General features: G+C 36.1%; 1 pseudogene; it reads left to right on the forward strand.

The window, feature by feature from the left end:
• The first annotated feature begins 19,817 nt into the window (after positions 1-19,817).
• LOC101120471 (52 kDa repressor of the inhibitor of the protein kinase-like) lies at positions 19,818-22,095 on the forward strand (annotated as a pseudogene).
• Positions 22,096-23,092: the final 997 nt, after the last annotated feature.

A 23,092-nucleotide genomic window follows, 5' to 3' on the forward strand; every position in this document is an offset into this window, starting at 1 on the left:
TTTTAACATTTTTTAATTTTTTAAGTCCTCTATTTCTCCTTTAATTTTTATTTTTATAACCTACTATTACTTTTCAAAAAAAAATAGACACTATTTTTAAAGCAAATGCCATATATTTTTTTGTGGTTGATGCTGTTTTTCAATAATTCTTGTGATTTTTTTTCTTCTTCTTCCTCTTTTCTTTAATAATGTATTATTGAAAATCCAACCTCTTCTCTAGATTTTTAATCTTTGCTTTTTGGTATTTGTTATCAATTTTGTACCTTTAAAAACCCATTCTTCAGTACCCATTTTTACGTGAGAGCAAGATTACTGGCTTGACTGCTCTCTCCTCCTTTGGACTCTCCTTTTCCTCCACCAGGTTGCCTCTGTCTCCTCCCTCCCCCTTCTCTTCTCTACCCAACTCTGTGAATCTCTGTGTGTTCCAGACAGTGGAGAACACATAGGGAACTGGTAACTGGCTGGATCTGTCTCTCTCCTTTTCATTTCCCTCTTTTATCCTCCAGGCCACCTCTGTCTCCTTCCTCCATCTCCTCTTCTCTGTATAACTCCGTGAACATCTCTGAGCATTCCAGACTGTGGAGCACACATAAGGAAGTGATTACTGGCTAGCTTGCTCGCTCCTCTTTTGATCTCACCTCATCTCATTACAGGCACCTCCAACTCCCCCTTCCCTCTTCTCTTCTCCATGTGACTCTGTGAATCTCTCTGGGTGTCCCTCAATGTGAAGAAACTTTTTATCTTTAACCTAGATATTTTATCATCAGTGCTGCATAGATGGAGAAGTCTTGAGGCTACTGTAAAAATAAAACTGAAAACCAGACGCAGGAGGCTTAAGTCCAAATCCTGAGAACATCAGAGAACTCCTGACTCCAGGGAACATTAATCTATAGGAGCTCATCAAACGCCCCCATACCTACACTGAAACCAAGCACCACCCAGGGCCAACAAGTTCCAGAGCAAGTTATATCATGCAGATTCTCCAGCAACACAGGAACACACCCCTGAGCTTCAATATACAGGCAGCTCAAGTTACTCCAAAACCATTGGCATCTCATAACTCATTACTGGACACTTCATTGCACTCCAGAGAGAAGAAATAGAGCTCCACCCATCAGAACTCCGACAAAAGCTTCCCTAACCAAGAAACCTTGACAAGCCACTGATACAACCCCACCCACAGTGAGAAAAACCCATAATAAAGAGAACTTCACAAACTTACAGATTACACAAAGGCCACCCCAAATACAGCAATATAACCAAGATGAAGAGACAGAGGACTATCAAGCAGGTAAAGGAACAGGATAAATACCCACCAAACCAAACAAAAGAGGAAGAGATAGGGAATCTACCTGAGAAAGAATTTTGAATATTGATGGTGAAAATGATACAAAATCTTGAAAACAAAATGGAATCACAGATAAATAGCCTGGAGACAAAGATTGGGAAGATACAAGAAAGGTTTAACAAGGACCTAGAAGAAATAAAAAAGGTCAATATATAATGAATAATGCAATAAATGAGATCAGAAATATTCTGGAGGCAACAAATAGTAGAATAAAGGAGGGAGAAGATAGGATTAGTGAAAAAAGAAGATAGAATGGTAGAAATAAAAGAATCAGAGAGGAAAAAAGAAAAACAAGTTAAAAGAAATGAGGACAACCTCAGAGACCTCCAGGACAATATGAAATGCTCCAACATTCGAATAATAGGAGTCTCAGAAGAAGAAGACAAAAAGAAAGACCATGACAAAATCCTTGAGAAGGTAATAGTTGAAAACTTCCCTAAAATGCGGAAAGAAATAATCACCCAAGTCTAAGAAATCCAGAGAGTCCAAAACAGGATAAACACAAGGCGAAACACCCCATGACACATATTAATCAAATTAACAAAGATCAAACACAAAGAACAAATATTAAAAACACCAAGAAAAACAACAAATAACACACAAGGGGATTCCCATAAGGATAACAGCTGATCTTTCAATAGAAACTCTTCAGGCCAGGAGGGAACGCCAGGACATAAAGGAAATAATCTACAGCCCAGATTAACCCTACAGCCCAGCAAGAATCTCATTCAAATATGAAGGAGAAATCAAAAGCTTTACAGACAAGCAAAAGCTGACAGAATTCAGCACCAACAAACCAGCTCTCCAACAAATGCTAAAGGATATTCTCTAGACAGGAAACACAAAAAAGGTGTATAAACCCGAACACCAAACAATAAAGTAAATGGCAACGAAATCATACTTATCAATAATTACCTTAAACATAAATGGGTTGAATGCCCCAACCAAAAGACAAAGACTGGCTGAATGGATACAAAAACAAGACCCCTCTATATGTTGTTTACAAGAGACCCACCTCAAAACAAGGGACACATACAGACTGAAAGTGAAGGGCTGGAAAAGATATTCCATGCAAATAGAGACCAAAAGAAAGCAAGAGTAGCAATAATCATATCAGATAAAATAGACTTTAAAACATAGGCTGTGAAAAGAGACAAAGAAGGACACTACATAATGATCAAAGGATCAATCCAAGAAGAAGATAGAACAATTATAAATATATATGCACCCAGCATAGGAGCACTGCAATATGTAAGACAAATGCTAACAAGTATGAAAGGGGAAATTAACAATAACACAATAATAGTGGGAGATTTAATACCCCACTCACACCTATGGACAGATCAACTAAACAGAAAATTAACAAGGAAACGCAAACTTTAAATGATACAATAGCCCAGTTAGACCTAATTGACATCTATAGGACATTTCACCCCAAAACAATGAATTTCACCTTTTTCTCAAGTGCTCACGGAATCTTCTCCAGGATAGATCACATCCTGGGCCATAAATCTAGCCTTGATAATTTCAAAAAAATTGAAATCATTCCAAGCATCTTTTCTGACCATAATGCATTGATTAGATCTCAATTAGAGGAGAAAAACTGTTAAAAATTTCAACATATAGAGGCTGAACAACACGTTGCTGAATAACCAACAAATCACAGAAGAAATCAAAAAAGAAATCAAAATATGCATAAAAACTAATGAAAATGAAAACACAACAACCCAAAACCTGTGGGAAACTATAAAAGCAGTGTGAAGGGGAAAGTTCATAGCAATACAGGCATACCTTAAGAAACAAGAAAAAAGTCAAATAAATAACCTAACTCTACACCTAAAACAACTAGAAAAGGAAGAAATGGAGAACCCCAGGGTTAGTAGAAGGAAAAAATCTTAAAAATTAGGACGGAAATAGATGCAAAAGAAACAAAAGAGACCATAGCAAAAATCAACAAAGATAAAAGCTGGTTCTTTGAAAGGATAAAAAAAATGACAAACCATTAGCCAGACTCATCAAGACACAAAGGGAGAAAAATCAAATCAATAAAATTAGAAATGAACATGGAGAGATCACAACAGACAACACAGAAATACAAAGGATCATAAGAGACTACTATCAGCAATTGTATGCCAATACAATGGACAACTTGGAATAAATGGACAAATTCTTAGAAAAGTACAACTGAACCAGAAAGAAATAGAAAATCTGAACAGACCCATCACAAGCACAAAAATGGAAACTGTAATCAGAAATCTTCCAGCAAACAAAAGCCCAGGTCCAGACAGCTTCACAGCTGAATTCTACCAAAAATTTAGAGAAGAGCTAACACCTATCCTACTCAAACTCTTCCAGAAAATTGCAGAGGAAGACAAACTTCCAAACTCGTTCTACAAGGCCATCATCACCCTAATATCAAAACCTGACAAAGATGTCACAGAAAAAGAAAACTACAGGCCAATATCACTGAGGAACATAGATGCAAATATCCTTAACAAAATTCTAGCAATCAGAATCCAACAACACATTAAAAAGATCATACACCATGACCAAGTGGGCTTTAACCCAGGGATGCAAGGATTCTTCAATATCTGCAAATCAATCAATGTAATTTACCACATTAAGAAATGAAAAATAAAAGCCATGTGATTATCTCCATAGATGCAGAGAAAGCCTTTGACAAAATTCAACATCCATTTATGATTTTAAAAAAAAAAAAACCTCTCCAGAAAGCAGGAATAGAAGGAACATACCTCAACATAATAATAGCTGTATATGACAAACCCACAGCAAACATTATCCTCAATGGAAAAAATTTGAAGGCATTTCCCCTAAAGTCAGGAACAAGACAAGGGTGCCCATTTTCACTGCTACTATTCAACATCGTTCTGGAAGTTTTGGCAACAGCAATCAGAGAAGAAAAAGAAATAAAAGAAATCCAAATTGGAAAAGAAGAAGTGAAACTCTCACTGTTTGCAGATGACATGATCCTCTACATAGAAAACGCTAAGGAGTCCACCAGAAAATCACTAGAGCTAATCAATGAATATGGTAAAGTTGCACGACATAAAATCAACACACAGAAATTGCTTGCATTCCTATACACTAATAATGAGAAAGTAGAAAGAGAAATTAAGGAAACAATTCAATTCACCATTGCAACGAAAAGAATAAAACACTTAGAATATATCTACCTAAAGAAACTAAAGACCTATATATAGAAAAGTATAAAACACTGATGAAAGAAATCAAAGAGGACACTAATAGATGGAGAAATATACCATGTTCATGGATCAGAAAAATCAATATAGTGAAAATGAGTATACTACCCAAAGCAATCTACAGATTCAATGCAATCCTATCAAGCTACCAGCAGTATTTTTCACAGAGCTAGAACAAATTGTATTAAGTTGATGTAATTTTATTAAAAGTCGATGTAATTATATTTTTTCTTTGTTTGTAAATTTTGAAGATTTTTTTCCCTGAAAGCTCAGAACAAGTAATTTCCATGGAATGGTATGGGCAAAATATCTGCATCTCTTGAATGCAGTATAACACAACATCCCAAGTCTAAAATATTGAAGCATGAGGGGTGTTGAAATGTTTGCTATTAATATTTTAAGTATTTGCAGATAGACCTCTAATTATACATTGCAATATTCATTATTGTATGTTATTGTTTGAATCAGAATATCTAGGAGAAAAAATGTACACTGACAGTTTTAATAGGTGCCCAAATGATTCTAATGTGCAGTCAGGATTAAGAACATCTGCTCTAGAATGAGATATCATCCATTCTGGCATAATGGTTGTTCCTGACTCTACTCAACTCTAAAGAAAGACTGACTATAGAAAAGTCTCACCCAATACAGTGTTCCTAAGTAGCTTATTAGTTGCATATCTATTGCCTCATTCTTAAATATGAACTTGCAATTGAAGTTAAACAGAGGAAAATAATTTCAAACAGAATAATTCTAAAACAAACACTTAGGAATACTAGACAATACTTTAAGAAGAAAAAATATATATAGGAGTCTGAACCTCCTGTGTCACACTATAAAATTTTTTTCTTCAAATGAAATTAATAAATGTATGACTCTTGTTCCTAAGCTGAATATGGCCCACGGAAAGCACTCCACCATGCTGTTGTTCACTTTAAAAACATGACCACCAAAATTATGTTGGATATGTGTTACAATCATGCTCTATTTTTCTTAGTCCATAAACACTTTCACTCTTGTTCAAGTCCCAAGTTCCTCTTCCCTCATTCTCACTCCTGTTTAAAGACCTCGCTGCCTTTTTCACTGAGAAAGCTGGTCACTGAGAAAATTTAAAGAAGCAGAATTGTTTCCTCATATACCTACCACATCCCACTTATATTACTGCTTCATTTCTTTCCTCCCCTTTAAGAAAAACTCCCTGAAAGAGTTGTCAACATTTCCTCTCCACTTCTACTCCTGCTATTCTTCCTTGAACATATTCTACTCCATCATTTGTTACCATCACTGCATTGGAGTGTTTCCATCACTGTATTGGAGTGTTATCATCACTCCATTCACTGTTTATCAAGATCACTAGAGGGCAGAACATTGCCAGATTAAATGGTGCATTCTCAGCTTTCACTTTATTTGACCCATAATCAGCATTTGACACAATTACCCCTTCCTTCTCCATTTATCCTTGCTTCTTTGATTTCCTCAAGCCTATAGTTGAATTCTCAATTTTTCTACACCATATAAATGCCTCCTAAATTTATATGTCCAGTCTGATTCCTCTCTCTCTCTTGAATTCTAAGCACTCATTTCTAATAATTCAGTTGACTTTTCTACTAGAATTTCCTTCTTTTTAGCAATAACAAAACTTAGAGTTTAATATTTCTAATAAACTGAACAACATTGGGATGACCATATATCTTGGTTTATCACTGTTGATTATTTTCAGTGGTTTGCTCAGTATCAAATATGCTTTTGTTTGGATGAAAAAGTTAACCAAAAGAACATTGTTCTATTTTGAGGCTTCTAAATTGATTTCCTACTCTTAAGGTAATTCAGTTTACCATATCCTTTATTTCTTCCTCTCACAAAGAAACACAATTTTTAATTTGTTTAATGGCATTAAAGACAATTTTTACAATCCTCTTATATTGTAATGATTTTAATTATTTGATGAGTTCTATTAAATACAAGGGAATAATTTACTTTTTGATAACTTGTTATTTCTTCTAACTTTGCAAGGATTTAAACAGTTTTCCTATGCTGTAAAATAGTAACTAACACACTGTTGTTCAACTAATTTTGAGAAATTGCTCTTAAAAGAGTTTATGTAGAAAATTAACATTTAAGATTCCTGAGACTGAGGAGTCTACAGTTGTATTAGACTCAGTGGTTCTTTTTCCAGCTTTATTGAAATCTGAAGTATAACATTGTACAAGTGTACAATGTATAACATGATAATTTTATACATATATATGAAAGTGAAAGAGTTAGTTGCTCAGTTGTGCCTGATTCTTCGAGACCCCATGGACTTTATTCCGCCAGGCTCTTCTTTCCATGGGATTCTGCAGGTAAGAATACCGGGTGGGTTGCCATTTCCTTCTCCAGGGGAGCTTCCCAATCCAGGAATTGAACTGAACATCTCTTGTGTCTCCTGCATTGGCAGGCCGGTTCTTTACCACTAGTGCCAACCTACAAGCAGATTGTTTACTGAACGTTTATTGTATTCCTTTGGTGGTGTCATGTTTCCCAGATTCCTCATTATCTCTATAGCCTTGTGTAGGTGTCTGCACGTTTGAAGAACGAGTCACCTCTTCCAGACTTAAGGGACTGACTTTGGTGAGGAAAGAACTTCTCCTGCAAGTTGGTGTATGCTGGAGCCTGCTGTGATTCGAGTCTAGTGGTGTGGTGTGCCACGTGCCATGATATGGGGAGGTGCTGGACCCAGGGAGATGTGGTGTCTTATTGGCTCAGGCACTCAGGATCTTACATCAACAAGTTGTGATCATTGGTGAGAACTGTGGAGAGTCTACAGTGGCTCCAAGGGCTAATGGAGTCCTTAGCAGTGCTCCTGGGTCCAGCAACTTGGAGTCAAGGTAGATGGTGGTGGAGGCTGCAGCTGATCGTGTGCACATGCTTATCTGTAGAGGCTGCCTGCAGGTGCCTGTGTGGTGGCAGGGGACATTTTCAGACCCTCATGCGGTAGCATGGGCCAGGGCAAGCACTGGGGGCCAGGGTCAACTAGTGATGACTGAGTAGTGTGGGAATTTACTTGAATTTCTAATAAACATTTTAAATGTACCTGACATTTTGATTTCCTATGTGAAATCCACTTGACTTTAAGTTTTCCTCTTCTCTACTGATGACAATTCTATCCTCTTAGTTATTCAGACCAAAAACTCTGGAATCATCTGTTAAAAGGTGAAATTTTTCCACTATAGACTTAGGTTCAGTATTTGGGGATATGAGAATTTAACTGAAATTGACAGCTTGACAGGAGAAATAAACCAAAATTTATTCATATACATATGGCAACACACAGTTGAAGTATTCATAACTAACTCAGTAGACCTAAGTTGATAGAGGAAACGGAGCAGGGAGAAAGGCTTCTATGGAAAGGTCAAATGACCTCTTAAGGAAAAACAAATGGGCTTTTCAAGGAAAAAGTGGGATAAGATAGTTTGCAATAATATTTGTTTATACAGGGATATGTGGTCTTCTCTGTTTTTTCCGTGTAAGAAAAAGTTACTCTAAAAGAAAGATTTACATTATTTAATTCGCTCTTTAGTGAATTATGCTACTCCAAAAAGGGATGCAGTCTCACTCCCAGAAGTTTCTGCCTTTAGTCAGATAATCTCTAGAAAGTTCCAGATAAACTCTGGAAAGTCTTCTTTCTGTATCTATTGAATCACAAATATTTGGAGTTAAAATAATCTTCATAATAACCCTGGGTGTCCAAGTGGTCCCTACAAACATAACTCTTTTTTTTTTTCTAGCACATTCCATATGTAATCTATCAGCAAACATGCTTAGTTTATCTTCAAAATGTATCCAGAAGCTGACAGAGGTTCACTGGGAAAACTCTGCCCACAAAAACATTATCTTTCTTCCTAACAATTTCACCTTATTCTGCCCTTGCCCTGTCCACCTCCTGCAAGTGTATGCTCCATCCCTAAATCAGAAGTTATTTTTAAAACACCAGTCAGATCATGTCCCTCATGATCTTCCAGTGGTCTCCCATCTTACTCTGAGTAAAATCCAAACACCTTATAAGGTCCTACTTGGCCTTACATGATCTTACCACAGACTTTACCTGACTGACCTCATGTCTCACCATACTTCTTCTATATTAATTATACTGCTTTCCTTGTTGTGGTCTAGTCACTTGCTCATTCCTGTGCTCTAAATGCTCTACTGCCAGGTGGAATGCTTCTTTCACTTACTTTCTTCAGGTTTTTGATAGACTGTGAAGCATATTTTTCACACAAGAGAAAGATAAAATGATTCCATATAAAAAGCATATTTTTCACACAAGAGAAAGATAAAATGATTCCATATATATATATATATAATCTTCAAAAATGAATAAGAAAAATAAAATCCTGGAAATAGCCCAATAGGGAAGTGAGTAAAGCTATGAGCGGAAAATAGAGATTTTTTTTAAGTAAAATATATTCTAACAATATGTTCTACCTGTCTTGTAAAGGTCTATTAATTGGCAAAATTTTAAAATTTAAATAGTCATCTGAAAATTTAACATTCTGCATCCATTTAATCAAATAATAGAGAGCTCTTTATACTTACCTGTTCACAGGAGAACACAATGTGAAATACGAATTTCTCTTAAGACTTCAGTGCAAAACAAACAAGCAAACAGAAGACTTCAGTGCTCATTGGTTTTGTTCATCATATCGTATTGCTCTGGGCTTTTTTATCCAATAGTATGAGATAGCAGGGCTCTTTTGATGAATGCAGTTTGGGATTAGATTGGGCTTTGTGCCCTTTGTGATTAGTTCTCAGGCCTACCACTTTGCTAGGAAGAGAATTTATCAATTTTTATTTGTTTGAAATTTACACCACACATACTTTGTAAAGAACTTGTGGAAACTTACAATCAAATATTTAAAGCAACTAAAAAATCAATTTTTTTAAGCAGAGAAAGAAAGGTTGGAATAATATTAAAGTAAGGGATACAAAATTGCACTTATTTTTACACTTGATCATTCAGTTTATCTCTAGGCTTCCTGAAAGCCAAGGCAGCAGCAGAAATGCATTTTTAAAGCAGAAAAAGAATTCCCTGGAAATTTTGTCTACCCTGTGGAATTAAGAGTCTCAATTGTAATAATGGAAAGAAAAATGCTTTACACAATGTGAAGTGCCATATGAATATAAAGAATGGATATGACTAAGTGTGAAAATTCTTAACTCATCTTTTTTGGGGCAAATACTAAATGAACCTTCTTTTGGCTACAAATTACCATTGATGAACCTAATACAATACAGGAATTATTTCTGTAGTCTCTTGGGCTCATTCTTTCAGTTACTCACCAGACTGCCTTTGCAGACGTGCTCTTTCAATCAGTAATGATATGTTCAATTATATCAGGGAGTAATTTACATGCTAAATTAAAAAAGATCTTGAGAAAAACATCAGTGATTCGTATAGCCATTTAAATGAATCTAATTTATGGTAAAGTTTGTTAAGTTTAAAATTTAGTGATTGTCCTCAAATCATTTTTATTGCCACTTAAAATTCTTATACCACATAGTTAATATCCTGGTGCCTGTGACTTTGTTTGTGGTTGGTATGCTTAGATATGTTGGCACCACTTGAGATTATTCATTATGAAATTCAGTCAGTAGAAGAGGGAAGCCAGTTAGATCTTGACTTGATTGTTAGTCATTCTCTTCTTTCAACGTGAGGCTCCCAAGAGGTGTTTTGCCGTTTGGGAAAAATGATATTAAACGATGACTGAAGTAGTTAAGAGCTTTTCTTTAAACTGCCTACAATCTCATTAGAAAAATTTGCCTGAATAGGATAGTTTCTGGAAAAGAATGGATGTTTAGACTTCCTTCTCTCTCATTAACCAACTGTATAACACCTTGAGCAAGGACGGTAATAATTCTGTGACTCAGTTTCCTCCTACATAAAACTGTGACAATAATAATTCTACCTTAAAGAATTGTTGTGAATGTTAAATGAGGTAATACCTATAATGGGCCTAGGATCATTCCTAGCTGCAAGTGTTCAATAAATATTAGCAGGAATGCTAGCAGTATCACATATGTCAAAATACTGCAGGCCAGACTCCAGGAGCCCTCTCTCTCTCAGGCCAGGTGGTTGGAAATGCCCTTTTATCAGCTTTGTGTGAGAACAGTTTCTCCAAAGGAAGGCTGCCAGATAAACTGGTACCTGAGTTGCTTTGCAGAATCTTACTGCAGAAAGAGTGAAACAAGTCAGGGAAGTTTCTTATTTTTTTTGCCTTTAAAATTTATTTTTAATTGGAGGAAGATTGCTTTACAATGTTGTGTTGGCTTCTGCCATAAAACAATGCCAATCAGCCACAATTATTCACATATCCCTCCACCTTGAGTTTCCCTCCCATCTCCCATCCCCCCTCTAGGTCATCAGAGAGCACCAGGCTGGGCTTCTTGTGTTACACAGCACCTTCTCACCAGCTATCTGTTTCACACATGGTAGTGTATATATGTCTATTCTACTTTGCCCATTTGTCCCACTCACTCCCTTATCCACTGTGTCCACAAGTCTGTCCTCTATGTCTGATTCTCCATTCTTTCCCTGAAAATAGATTCATCAGTACCATTTTTCTAAATTACATATAATGTTAATATACAATATCTGTGTTTCTCTTTCTGACTTACTTCCCTCTGTATAACAGGATCTAGGTTCATCTACCTCACTAGAACTGACTCAAATTCATTCTTTTTTATAGCTGAGTAAACTAAAAGACGTTTACTCCTTGGAAGGAAAGTTATGACCAACCCAGACAGCATATTAAAAAGCAGAAACATTATTTTGCCAACAAAGGTCCATCTAGTCAAGGTTATGGTTTTTCCAGTGGTCAACTATGGATGTAAGAGTTGGACTATAAAGAAAGCTGAATGCCAAAGAATTGATGTTTTTGAACTGTGGTGTTGGAGAAGACTCTTGAGAGTCCTTTGGGCTGCAAGGAGATCCAACCAGTCCATCCTAAAGGAGATCAGTCCTGGGTGTTCATTGGAAGGACTGATGTTGACGCTGAAACTACAATATTTGGCTACCTGGTGCAAAGAGCTGACTCATTTGAAAAGACCCTGATGCTGGGAAGGATTGAGGGCAGGAGGAGAAGGGGACGGCAGAGGATGAGATGGTTGGTTGGCATCACCGACTCAATGAACATGGGTTTGGTTGACCTCCGGGAGTTGGTAATGGACAGGGAAGCCTGGCCTGCTGCAGTTCATGAGGTGGAAAAGAGACATGACTGATTGACTGAAATGAACTGAATATTCCATTGTATCAATAGACATCTAGGTTGCTTCCATGTCCTAGTTATTGTAAATAGTACTGCTAAGAACATTGGGGTACATGTATCTTTTTAATTTATGGTTTTCTCAAGGTATATGCCCAGTAGTGGAATTGTTGAATCATATGGTAGTTTTATTCCTAGTTTTTTAAGGAATCTCCATACTGTTCTCCATAATGGCTCTGTCAATGAACATTTCCACCAAAAGTGCAAGAGAATTCTCTTTACTCCACATCCAGAGAGGTTTCTTAAAGACAGAGAGGAGACAAAAATCATTCTGGTCCACAAGGCACACATAGGACATAAAATGGAAGAGAAGGGTGTAGATGTTAAAAGCCAGGCAGAGATAGAGTGTATTGGGGAATATATGAAAATTATGGGATTGCCTCATTATTACTTTAGAGTGTTCGGCTCTTCCTCTACTGTCACTTGTTACTCCCAGGTCCTGGATAGGGCAGATTGGCTTAAAACTATAGGGATACATCTATTATTTTCTGATGGAAGTTTTCCACATTTCCGTTTCATGGAAAAGCAGCCAGAGACTTACAAAATGCCAGAAAAAGGATAACCGATAGCATAGGTTTCTAAAAGAGGCAGGAATGAAGAGATTCCGTGATCAGATAGAAAAACTGGTCTTTGAATAATAGAGTAATTACTCATGCTTCAAAATAATAATAAAAAAATAATAAAGATGAGTGAACCTATAGGCCAGTTGTGAATGTAAGTGAGATCCTGAAGGACCTTACTCTGAATAGCCTCCATCTAAATAAAGTAAGCAGTGATGTCAGCTCCTGCTAGTGGTTTGGCAGGTAACTGGAGAGGTTTGGAGGAACAACTGTGGGGAATGTAGCAAAGTCAACATGAAATCAGAAAAAGGACAAGCAATTGATGAGTATCCAATGGAATTCACGATTTTCTCCAACTTGGTGTTTTGCAGTGGTTTGCATTTATTTTCAGTTTTTTATATGGCTCATGCACAGATAAAAGTTGAGTAAATGGCTGTAGGAGTTTAAACTCCCAAGGAGAAGATAGAGGAAAATGCAGAGTAAAAAGTGAGAGTCCATAGAGGGGAAAAGTTTAAGAATAAAAATGTTAAGAGGACTTAAAAATCTTAATGACTTTTTTTGGCTTTCACTGATTATTTTATATTGCACTAATTTGGAAACTTAATTAGAATACTTAAAAAGAAGAATTGCAAAAGGAATTAACTTCTCAGATAGTTTATGTGCTGAGGTGTAACTTTCCCTTTAAAAAGGAAGTGATTGAGATAGGCCATCTGGTTAAACTTTTTTTTTTTCAATTAGAGTAAGAGTTAGTAAGTAGAATAATTGAACCAGCCTTAACAACAAATAGAGAATGATATATTAGTACTGTGAACAGAATTTGGATAGTGGAATTATTTTAACTTCAATAGATACTTTGGAAATATATCAAAGAAGTTTCAGTGAACTCTTTCAACATTACAGGTAAGACAACAGTCTTTCCAAAAGATTTTATTGATTCTGTACCCCATTCAATCTTAATGGCTGCAGGTAATGAAAATGCATTATAAGACTTAGACCCTGGTGCTAGCAGTTGACAGTACAACTGGGAAGATAATATCAGTGTGCATGAACTAGATCATGACCAACTGATATGTGACCTGTAATTAACAATACATGCATTAGATATTAAAGAATACCTTACATGTTCACAATATTTATTTATTTATTTTTATATGCAAAATATTACATTTTTTTCACAATTTTTAGAGGTACCAATGCAGTTATTGTTGCTGAGAAATAAACTATTCACATCTTAATGGCATGAAACAACCATTTTACTATGTTCAAGAATTCTCTGGGTCAAGAATTTAGACTGGGTTTGGCCAGGCATTCCACATGCCTCATGATGTCTCTTATGTGGTTGCTACCATGTGTTATCTGGGACTTTAGTTTTATCAAGGCCCTGTTAGACTGGATGTCCAAAGTGGCTCTCATATGGCCGATAGCTTGATATTGGTTATTGGCTGGGATATCAGTTGGGGTTTATCAATTAAAAATTATGTAGCTTCTCCATGTATCTTATATATCTTCACAGCGTGATGGCCTCAGGGTAGTCTAATTCTAACATGACAGCTCAGAGTTCAAGTCCAAGAAAAACCAACAGAAAGGGTGGAAGCTTCAGGTTTTTATGACTTTGTGTTGGACATCATACAGCATCCTTTCTGCTCTACTCTCTGTTGAAGTAGTCACCAGCCTGCCCAGATTTAAGGGGAGGGACATAGACCCTATCTATTAAAGAGAAGAATGTCAAACAGTCTGGGGCAATTTAAAAAGAAAACTACATGTCTACAAGAGACCCAACTCAAAACAAGGGACACATACAGACTGAAAGTGAAGGGCTGGAAAAGATATTCCATGCAAATAGAGACCAAAAGAAAGCAAGAGTAGCTATACTCATATCAGATAAAATAGACTTTAAAACATAGGCTGTGAAAAGAGACAAAGAAGGACACTACATAATGATCAAAGTATCAATCCAAAAAGAAGATATAACAATTATAAATATATATCCACCCAAAAAGGAGCACCACAATATGTAAGACAAATGCTAACAAGTATGAAAGGGGAAATTAACAATAACACAATAATAGTGGGAGACTTTAATACCCCACTCACACCTATGGACAGATCAACTAAACAGAAAATTAACAAAGAAACACAAACTTTAAATGATACAATAGACCAGTTAGACCTAATTGATATCTATAGGACATTTCACCCCAAAACTATGAATTTCACCTTTTTCTCAAGTGCACACAGAACCTTCTCCAGGCTAGATCACATCCTGGGCCATAAATCTAGCCTTGATAATTTCAAAAAAATTGAAATCATTCCAAGCATCTTTTCTGACCATAATGCATTAAGATTAGATCTCAGTTACAGGAGAAAAACTACTAAAAATTCCAACATATGGAGGCTGAACAACACACTGCTGAATAACAAATCACAGAAGAAATCAAAAAAGAATCAAAACATGCATAGAAACAAATGAAAACACAACAACCCAAAAGCTGTGGGACACTGTAAAGGCAGTGCTAAGGAGAAAGTTCATAGCAATACAGGCATACCTTAAGAAACAAGAAAAAAGTCAAAAGCAACTAGAAAAGGAAGAAATGGAGAACCCCAGGGTTAGTAGAAGGAAAAAATCTTAAAAATTAGGGCAGAAATAAATGCAAAAGAAACAAAGGAAACCATAGCAAAAATCAACAAAGATAAAAGCTGGTTCTTTGAAAGGATAAATAAAATTGACAAATGATTAGCCAGATTCATCAAGAAACAAAGGGAGAAAAATCAAATCAACAAAATTAGAAATGAAAATGGAGAGATCACAACAGACAGCACAGAAATACAAAGGATCATAAGAGACTACTATCAGCAATTATATGCCAATAAAATGGACAACTTGGAAGAAGTGGACATATTCTTAGAGATGTACAACTTCCCAAAACTGAACCAGGAAAAAATAGAAAATCTTAGCAGACCCATCACAAGCATGGGAATTGAAACTGTAATCAGAAATCTTCCAGCAAACAAAAGCCCAGGTCCAGACATCTTCACAGCTGAATTCTACCAAAAATTTAGAGAAGAGCTAACACCTATCCTGCTCAAACTCTTCCAGAAAATTGCAGAGGAAGGTAAACTTCCAAACACATTCTGAGGCCACCGTCACCCTAATGCCAAAACCTAACAAAGATGTCACAGCAAAAGAAAACTACAGGCCAATATCACTCATGAACATAGATGCAAAAATCCTTAACAAAATTCTAGCAATCAGAATCTAACAACACATTAAAAAGATCATACACCATGACCAAGTGGACTTTATCCCACGAATGCAAGGGTTCTTCAATATCTGCAAATTGGTCAATGTAATTCACCACATTAAAAAATTGAAAAAAAAAAGCCATATGATTATCTCAAGAGATGCAGAGAAAGCCTTTGACAAAATTCAACATCCATTTATGATAAAAAAAAAAAACTCTCCAGAAAGCAGGAATAGAAGGAACATACCTCAACATAATAAAAGCTATATTTGACAAACCCACCACAAACATTATCTTCAGTGGTGAAAAATTGAAAGCATTTCCCCTAAAGTCAGGAATAAGACAAGGGTGCCCACTTTCACCACTACTATTCAAATTTTGGAAGTTTTGGCAACAGCAATCAGAGCAGAAAAAGAAATAAAAGGAATCCAAATTGAAAAAGAAGAAGTAAAACTCTCACTGCTTGCAGATGATATGAATCTCTACATAGAAAACCCTAAAGACTCTACCAGAAAATTACTAGAGTTAATCAATGAATATAGTAAAGTTGCAGGATATAAAATCAATACACAAAAATAAATAAATAAATAAAATCAATACACAGAAATCCCTTGCATTCCTATACACTAATAATGAGAAAATAGAGAAATTAAGGAAACAATTCCATTCACCATTGCAACAAAAATAATAAAATACTTAGGAATATATCTACCTAAAGAAACTAAAGAAGGACCTATATATAGAAAACCATAAAACACTGATGAAAGAATTCAAAGAGGACACTAAGATGGAGAAATATACCATGTTCATGGATCAGAAGAATCAATATAGTGAAAATGAGTATACTACCCAAAGCAAATTATACATTCAATGCAATCCTTATCAAGCTACAAACAATATTTTTCACAGGACTAGAGCAAATAATTTCACAATTTGTATGGAAATACAAAAACTCTCGAATTGCCAAAGCAATCTTGAGACAGAAGAATGGAACTGAAGGAAACAACCTGCCTGACTTCAGGCTCTACTACAAAGCCAGTCATCAAGATAGTATGGTACTGGCAAAAACACTGAAATATAGATCAACGGAAAAAAAATAGAAAGCCCAGAGATAAATCCACACACCTATGGACACCTTATCTTTGACAAAGGAGGCAAGAATATACAATGGATTAAAGATAATCTCTTTAATAAGTGGTGCTAGGAAAACTGGTCAACCACTTGCAAAAGAATGAAACTAGAACACTTTCTAACACCATAAACAAAATTAAACTCAAAATGGATTAAAGATCTAAATGTAAGACCAGAAACTATAAAACTCCTAGAGGAGAACATAGGCAAAACACTCTCAGACATACATCACAGCAGGATCCTCTATGACCCACCTCCCAGAATATTGGAAATAAAAGCAAAAATAAACAAATGGGATCTAATTAAACATAAAAGCTTCTGCACAACAAAGGAAACTATAAGCAAGGTGAAAAGACAGCCTTCAGAATGGGAGAAAATAATAACAAATGAAGCAACTGACAAACAACTCATCTCAAAAATATACAAGCAACTTATGCAGCTCAATTCCAGAAAAATAAATGACCCAGTCAAAAAATGGGCCAAAGAACTAAACAGACATTTCTCCAAAGAAGACATACAGATGGCTAACAAACACATGAAAAAATGCTCAACATCACTCATTTTCAGAGAAATGCAAATCAAAACCACAATGAGGTACCATTTCATGCCAGTCAGAATGACTGTGATCCAAACGTCTACAAGCAATAAATGCTGGAGAGGGTGTGGAGAAAAGGGAACCCTCTTACACTGTTGGTGGGAATGCAACCTAGTACAGCCACTATGGAGAACAGTGTGGAGATTCCTTAAAAAACCGGAAATAGAACTGCCTTATGACCCAGCAATCCCACTGCTGGGCATACATACCGAAGAAACCAGAATTGAAAGAGACACGTGTACCCCAATGTTCATTGCAGCACTGTTTAAAAAAGCCAGGACATGGAAGCAACCTAGATGTCCATGAGCAGATGAATGGATAAGAAAGCTGTGGTACATATACACAATGGAGTATTACTCAGCCATTAAAAAGAATACATTTGAATCAGTTCTAATGAGGTGGACTAAACTGGAGCCTATTATACAGAGTGAAGTAAGCCAGAAAGAAACACACCAATACAGTATACTAATGCTTAAATATAGAATTTAGAAAGATGGTAATGATAACCCTGTATGTGAGACAGCAAAGAGACACAGATGTATGGAACAGACTTTTGGACTCTGTGGGAGAGGGAGAGGGTGGGATGATTTGGGAGAATGGCATTGAAACATGTATAATATCATATATGAAATGAATTGCCAGCCCAGGTTGAATGGATGATACTGCATGCTTGGGGCTGGTGCACTGAGATGACCCAGAGGGATGGTATGAGGAGGGAGGAGGGAGGGGATTTCAGGATGGGGAACACGTATATACCTGTGGCGGATTCATGTTGATGTATGGCAATACCAATACAATATTGTAAAGTAAATAATAATAATAATAAATAAAATAAACCAAAAAAATTAAATCAAGAAAATTTTATAAAGCATTCAGAGGGTATGCATGCTTGTAAATACATTCATGTTATAAAGAAACAGAGGTTAATTACTTTAAATTTCATTGAAAATAATTGTTTTTTTTTAATGTCTTTTAAGATTAATTGTATCTTCTAGTTATTGATTGTGTCTTTTATGGGCTGGTTGCTATTTATACCTTTAATAGAAAAGTCTAACCCATTCCTCTTATTTAAAAGTTGAGTGTCTTTAGCACCTCATATAAAATAATTGTGTGATATGAAAAAATATATAATTTTGCCAGGACAAATATTTGAAGTATGAACAAATCTGGAACAACTCTGAAGATATCAAAAGTGATGCAATTATTTTATAAATATATAAATATTTTAGATTGAAAAAATAAATGAATAATATACACCCCCCCCCCAAAAAAAAAAGACATCTACAAGTAGTTATTTTGCTTTCCTGATGGCTCAGATAGTAAAGAACCCGCCTGCCAATTGGGACTATCACCTGGAGTTGGAAATGGCAACCTACTTCAGTATTCTTGCCTGGGAAATCCCATGGATAGAGAAGTCTGGCAGGCTGCAGTCTATAGGATGCCAAAGACTTGGACATGACAGCACACACACAAATATGTAGATTTTTCAGATACTGTTGATCTGGTTGACAAAATTCTTAGCAATTTCCTCCAAGTTTGCTTAGAGTTTGTTCTAAAAATGTATGTTTAATTTTTCATATGGTTTTTATAAATCTTTTAATGCAATCATTTGACTTTTTCTTATTTAGTCTGTGAATATGATGTTTCACATAAAATTGATTTTCAAATATTAAGCAAGCACTGTAATTCTGAAATAAATCTTACTTATTCATGATGTATTATCCTTTTTATATACTGGCAGATTCTTTTTGCTAAAGCTTTGTCAAATATTTTTCTGTCTATATTCCTAAATATTTGTAGTCTTTTTTTTTTTTCTTTTAGTATATATATTTTTTTTCTGGTTTGGTAACTGGTTAATGTCAACCTCAGGGAACATGCTGGGACATGCTGGAGAGTAGTCCCTCCTCTTATACAGGCAATTTTTTTAAAATTGGCATTATTTCTTCATTAGATATTTGGTAGAATTCCCCAGTGAAGCTGTATGTGGCTGGTGTTTTTATCTATTTTCATCTTTGTAAAAATATTTGTAAGAGCAGTTTTAAAATTAAGCTTATAACAAAATTCAGAGGAATGCACAGGAATTTCCCACATATATTCTGACCCCCTAAATGCAAAGCCCCCCCCCCCCCCCCCGCCATTTATCGGTATCACTCACCAGAATTGTTTATTTTTTTAAAACAAGAATGACTTTCCGCTAATAGTGTAGTAATGTGTGGGCTATTGTAACGGTAAAGACACAGCATAAAGGATTTGTCAAATCTTACAGAACTTTACAGGCTTAAAAGAGAACATTACCCAGCTAACTGGCCCTCACGGGCCGGCCGGCTGGCCTGGCTCCCCTCCCTGGCCCCGACGGGCGGGCGGGCTGGATTGAGGAGGCGGGGAGGGGAGGGCTGGGTTGGCCGGCGGGCAGACAACTATGCCGAACTTCTGCGCGGACCCCAACTGCACGTGGACCTGGCCTTCTTCAGGTTCCCACGGGATCCGGCCAGATGCCAGAAGTGGCTGGAGAACTGTAGGAGAGCAGACTTAGGAGATAAAACACCTGATCAACTAAATAAACATTATTGATTGTGTTCCAAACACTTTGAAACTTCTATGATTTGCAGAACTAGTCCTTATAAGACAGTTCTCCGAGATAATGCCATACCAACAATATTCAATTTTACCAGCTATTTGAATAATCCACATAGTAGACACAGAAAACGAATAAAAGAACTGAGTGAAGATGAAATCAGGACACTGAAACAGAAAAAAAAAAAATTGATGAAACTTCTGAACAGGAACCAAAACATAAGGAAATATACAACAGCAATGCTCAGAATCCCAGTGCAGAAGAAGGGGGTGAAGAGCAGGATGAAGACATTTTACCTTTAACTCTTGAAGAGAAGGAAAACAAAGAATATTTAAAATCTTTATTTGAAATTTTGATTCTTATGGGAAAAGAAAACATACCTCTGGATGGACATAAAGCTGATGAAATCCCAGAAGGTCTTTTTACTCCTGATAACTTTCAAGCACTGATAGAATGCCGGATTAATTCTGGTGAAGGGATTCTGAGGAAGCGCTTTGAGACAACAGCAGTTAACACATTGTTCTGTTCCAAAACACAGCAGAAACAGATGCTGGAGATCTTGGAGAGCTGCATTCTGGAAGAAACCCTCAGGGAAGTAAGATATTCTCACTTTTTTTCCATCATCACTGATGATGTGGTGGACATAGCAGGGGAAGAGCACCTGCCTGTGTTCGTGAGGTTTGTCGATGAAGCTCACAACCTGAGAGAGGAATTTGTAGGCTTCCTGCCTTATGAAGCTGATACAGAAATTTTGGCTGTGAAATTTCACACTAAAATAACTGAGAAATGGGTATTAAACATGCAGTACTGTCATGGCCAGGTTTACATTGTATCTAGTGGATTTTCATCCAAAATGAAAGTTGTTGCTTCTAGACTTTTAGAGAAATATCCCCAAGCTATCTACACACTCTGCTCTTCCTGTGTCTTAAATATGTGGTTGGCAAAATCAGTGCCTGTTATGGGAGTATCTGTTGCATTAGGAACAATTGAGGAAGTTTGCTCTTTTTTTCATCGATCACCACAACTGCTTTTAGAGATTGAAAATGTAATTTCTGTCCTCTTTCAGAACAATGAAGAAAGGAGCAAAGAACTGAAGGAAATTAGACATTCTCAGTGAACAGGCAGGCATGATGTTTTTGAAATCTTAGTGGACCTCCTACAAGAACTTGTTTTATGTTTAGATGGTATAAATAGTGACACAAATGTTAGATGGAATAACTGTATAGCTGGCCAAGCATTTGTGCTCTGTAGTGTGGTAACAGATTTTGATTTCATTGTTACCACTGTTGTTCTTAAAAATGTTTTATCTTTTACAAGAGCTTTTGGGAAAAATCTTCGGGGTAAACCTCTGATGTCTTTTTTGCAGCCAGTAGCTTGACTGCAGTGCTACATTCACTAAATGAAGTGATGGAAAATATTGAAGTTTATCATGAATTTTCGTTTGAGGAAGCCACAAATTTGGCAACCAAACTTGATATTCAGATGAAACTCCCAGGGAAATTTTGCAGAGCTCGGCACAGTAACCTGGAATCTCAGTTAACCTCTGAGAGTTACTATAAAGAAACTCTAAGTGTTCCAACTGTGGAACACATTATTCAGGAACTGAAAGATATATTCTCAGAATAGCACCTCAAAGGGCTTAAATGCTTATCCATGATACCCTCTGTCATGGGACAGCTCAAATTCAATACATCAGAGGAGCACCATGCTGACATGTACCGAAGTGACTTACCTAATCCTGACACACTCTCTGCTGAGCTGCATTGTTGGAGAATCAAATGGAAACACAGAGGGAAAGATATAGAACTTCCATCCACTATTTATGAAGCCTTTCATCTACCAGACATCAAGTTTTTCCCTAATGTTTATGCATTGCTGAAAGTTCTATGTATTCTTCCTGTGATGAAAGTTGAGAATGAACACTATGAAAATGGGCAAAAGATCTCAAAGCATACTTGAGGAACACTTTGACAAATCAAAGATCAAGTAACTTGGCTTTGCTTAACATAAATTTTGATATAAAACACGATTTGGATTTTTAATGGTGGATACATATGTCAAACTGTTTACAAGTAAGTCAGAGCTTCCTACAGATAATTCAGGGACCATTGAAAATACCTAAAAGACTTTTAACCTAGACTTTCTCTGATATTTGATATTCAAAAAAATGTAAGACATTTAAAAATATCTTACAGAAAAGTTGTAAGGGTAGGCTGCTTAATCACTGAATATCTTGACCTGTAGGCCTCGCATTGAGTACATTAGTCATTGATAATCTGTCTGTTTAAATGGCCTGTTCAAATGCCCATGCTTTGGAGACCTAACTGTTCTTCCAGAAGATAGCATTGAAAGTATCATATTACAGTGTTATGTGATCTCTGCTAATGGCACTTTGGAATTGTTTTAGTTAAGTGATTTTAGACATTACGTTTATCACTATGGATCAAATTGTCAGGTATTAAGTTATCAGATCTTTGAAAAAATAAAATTAGAGGAGGTATGGGAGAAAGGAATGCATTTTGTAAAATGTTACAGTGAAGCTCATGACTGACTTTTACATAATAGGAGTTATAAGTATGCTATTAAAAATCTGGAAAGGACAGTTAAGAAAATTATCAGACTATAAGAGAAACGTGTTAGCTTGTCCAACAAGGATTTCAGTGTAGATTTTCTCTTTATCAAATGAAGTTAAAGCAACAAGTTAAAATTTGAATGGAAGAGCCTGCCATTGTTGTTCCACATCTGGTATTGCTGTTTACATTCCTTTATTGAGCCTACGTCTTTGTAAGCTTTTTGGCAGGTATGTGTTGAACACTTCAGTTTCGTGGTCAAGAAAGGATCAGAGGCCATGGATACTGACAGCTCATTTGTCTGTTTTCTTCTGGCTTTTTCCATGACTGTATCTACTGCCTCATCTTGATTTACAAGCAAAGCCTAGAAAGTCTACAAAAATAAGTGTTTTGTAGTTTATCTAGGAATAATACAGAAAATATTAATATTATTTTTGGTGAAGAAAATCAATTTTGTATAGTTTATTCCAACCTAAATAAAATGTGAATTTTGTGTAAAAAAAAAAAAAGAGAACATTAATGTATGTAAATTTTGAAAGTCATTTGGGA

This window comes from Ovis aries, chromosome X (genome assembly GCF_016772045.2).
Source record: "Ovis aries strain OAR_USU_Benz2616 breed Rambouillet chromosome X, ARS-UI_Ramb_v3.0, whole genome shotgun sequence".
Classification (NCBI taxonomy): Eukaryota; Metazoa; Chordata; class Mammalia; order Artiodactyla; family Bovidae; genus Ovis; species Ovis aries.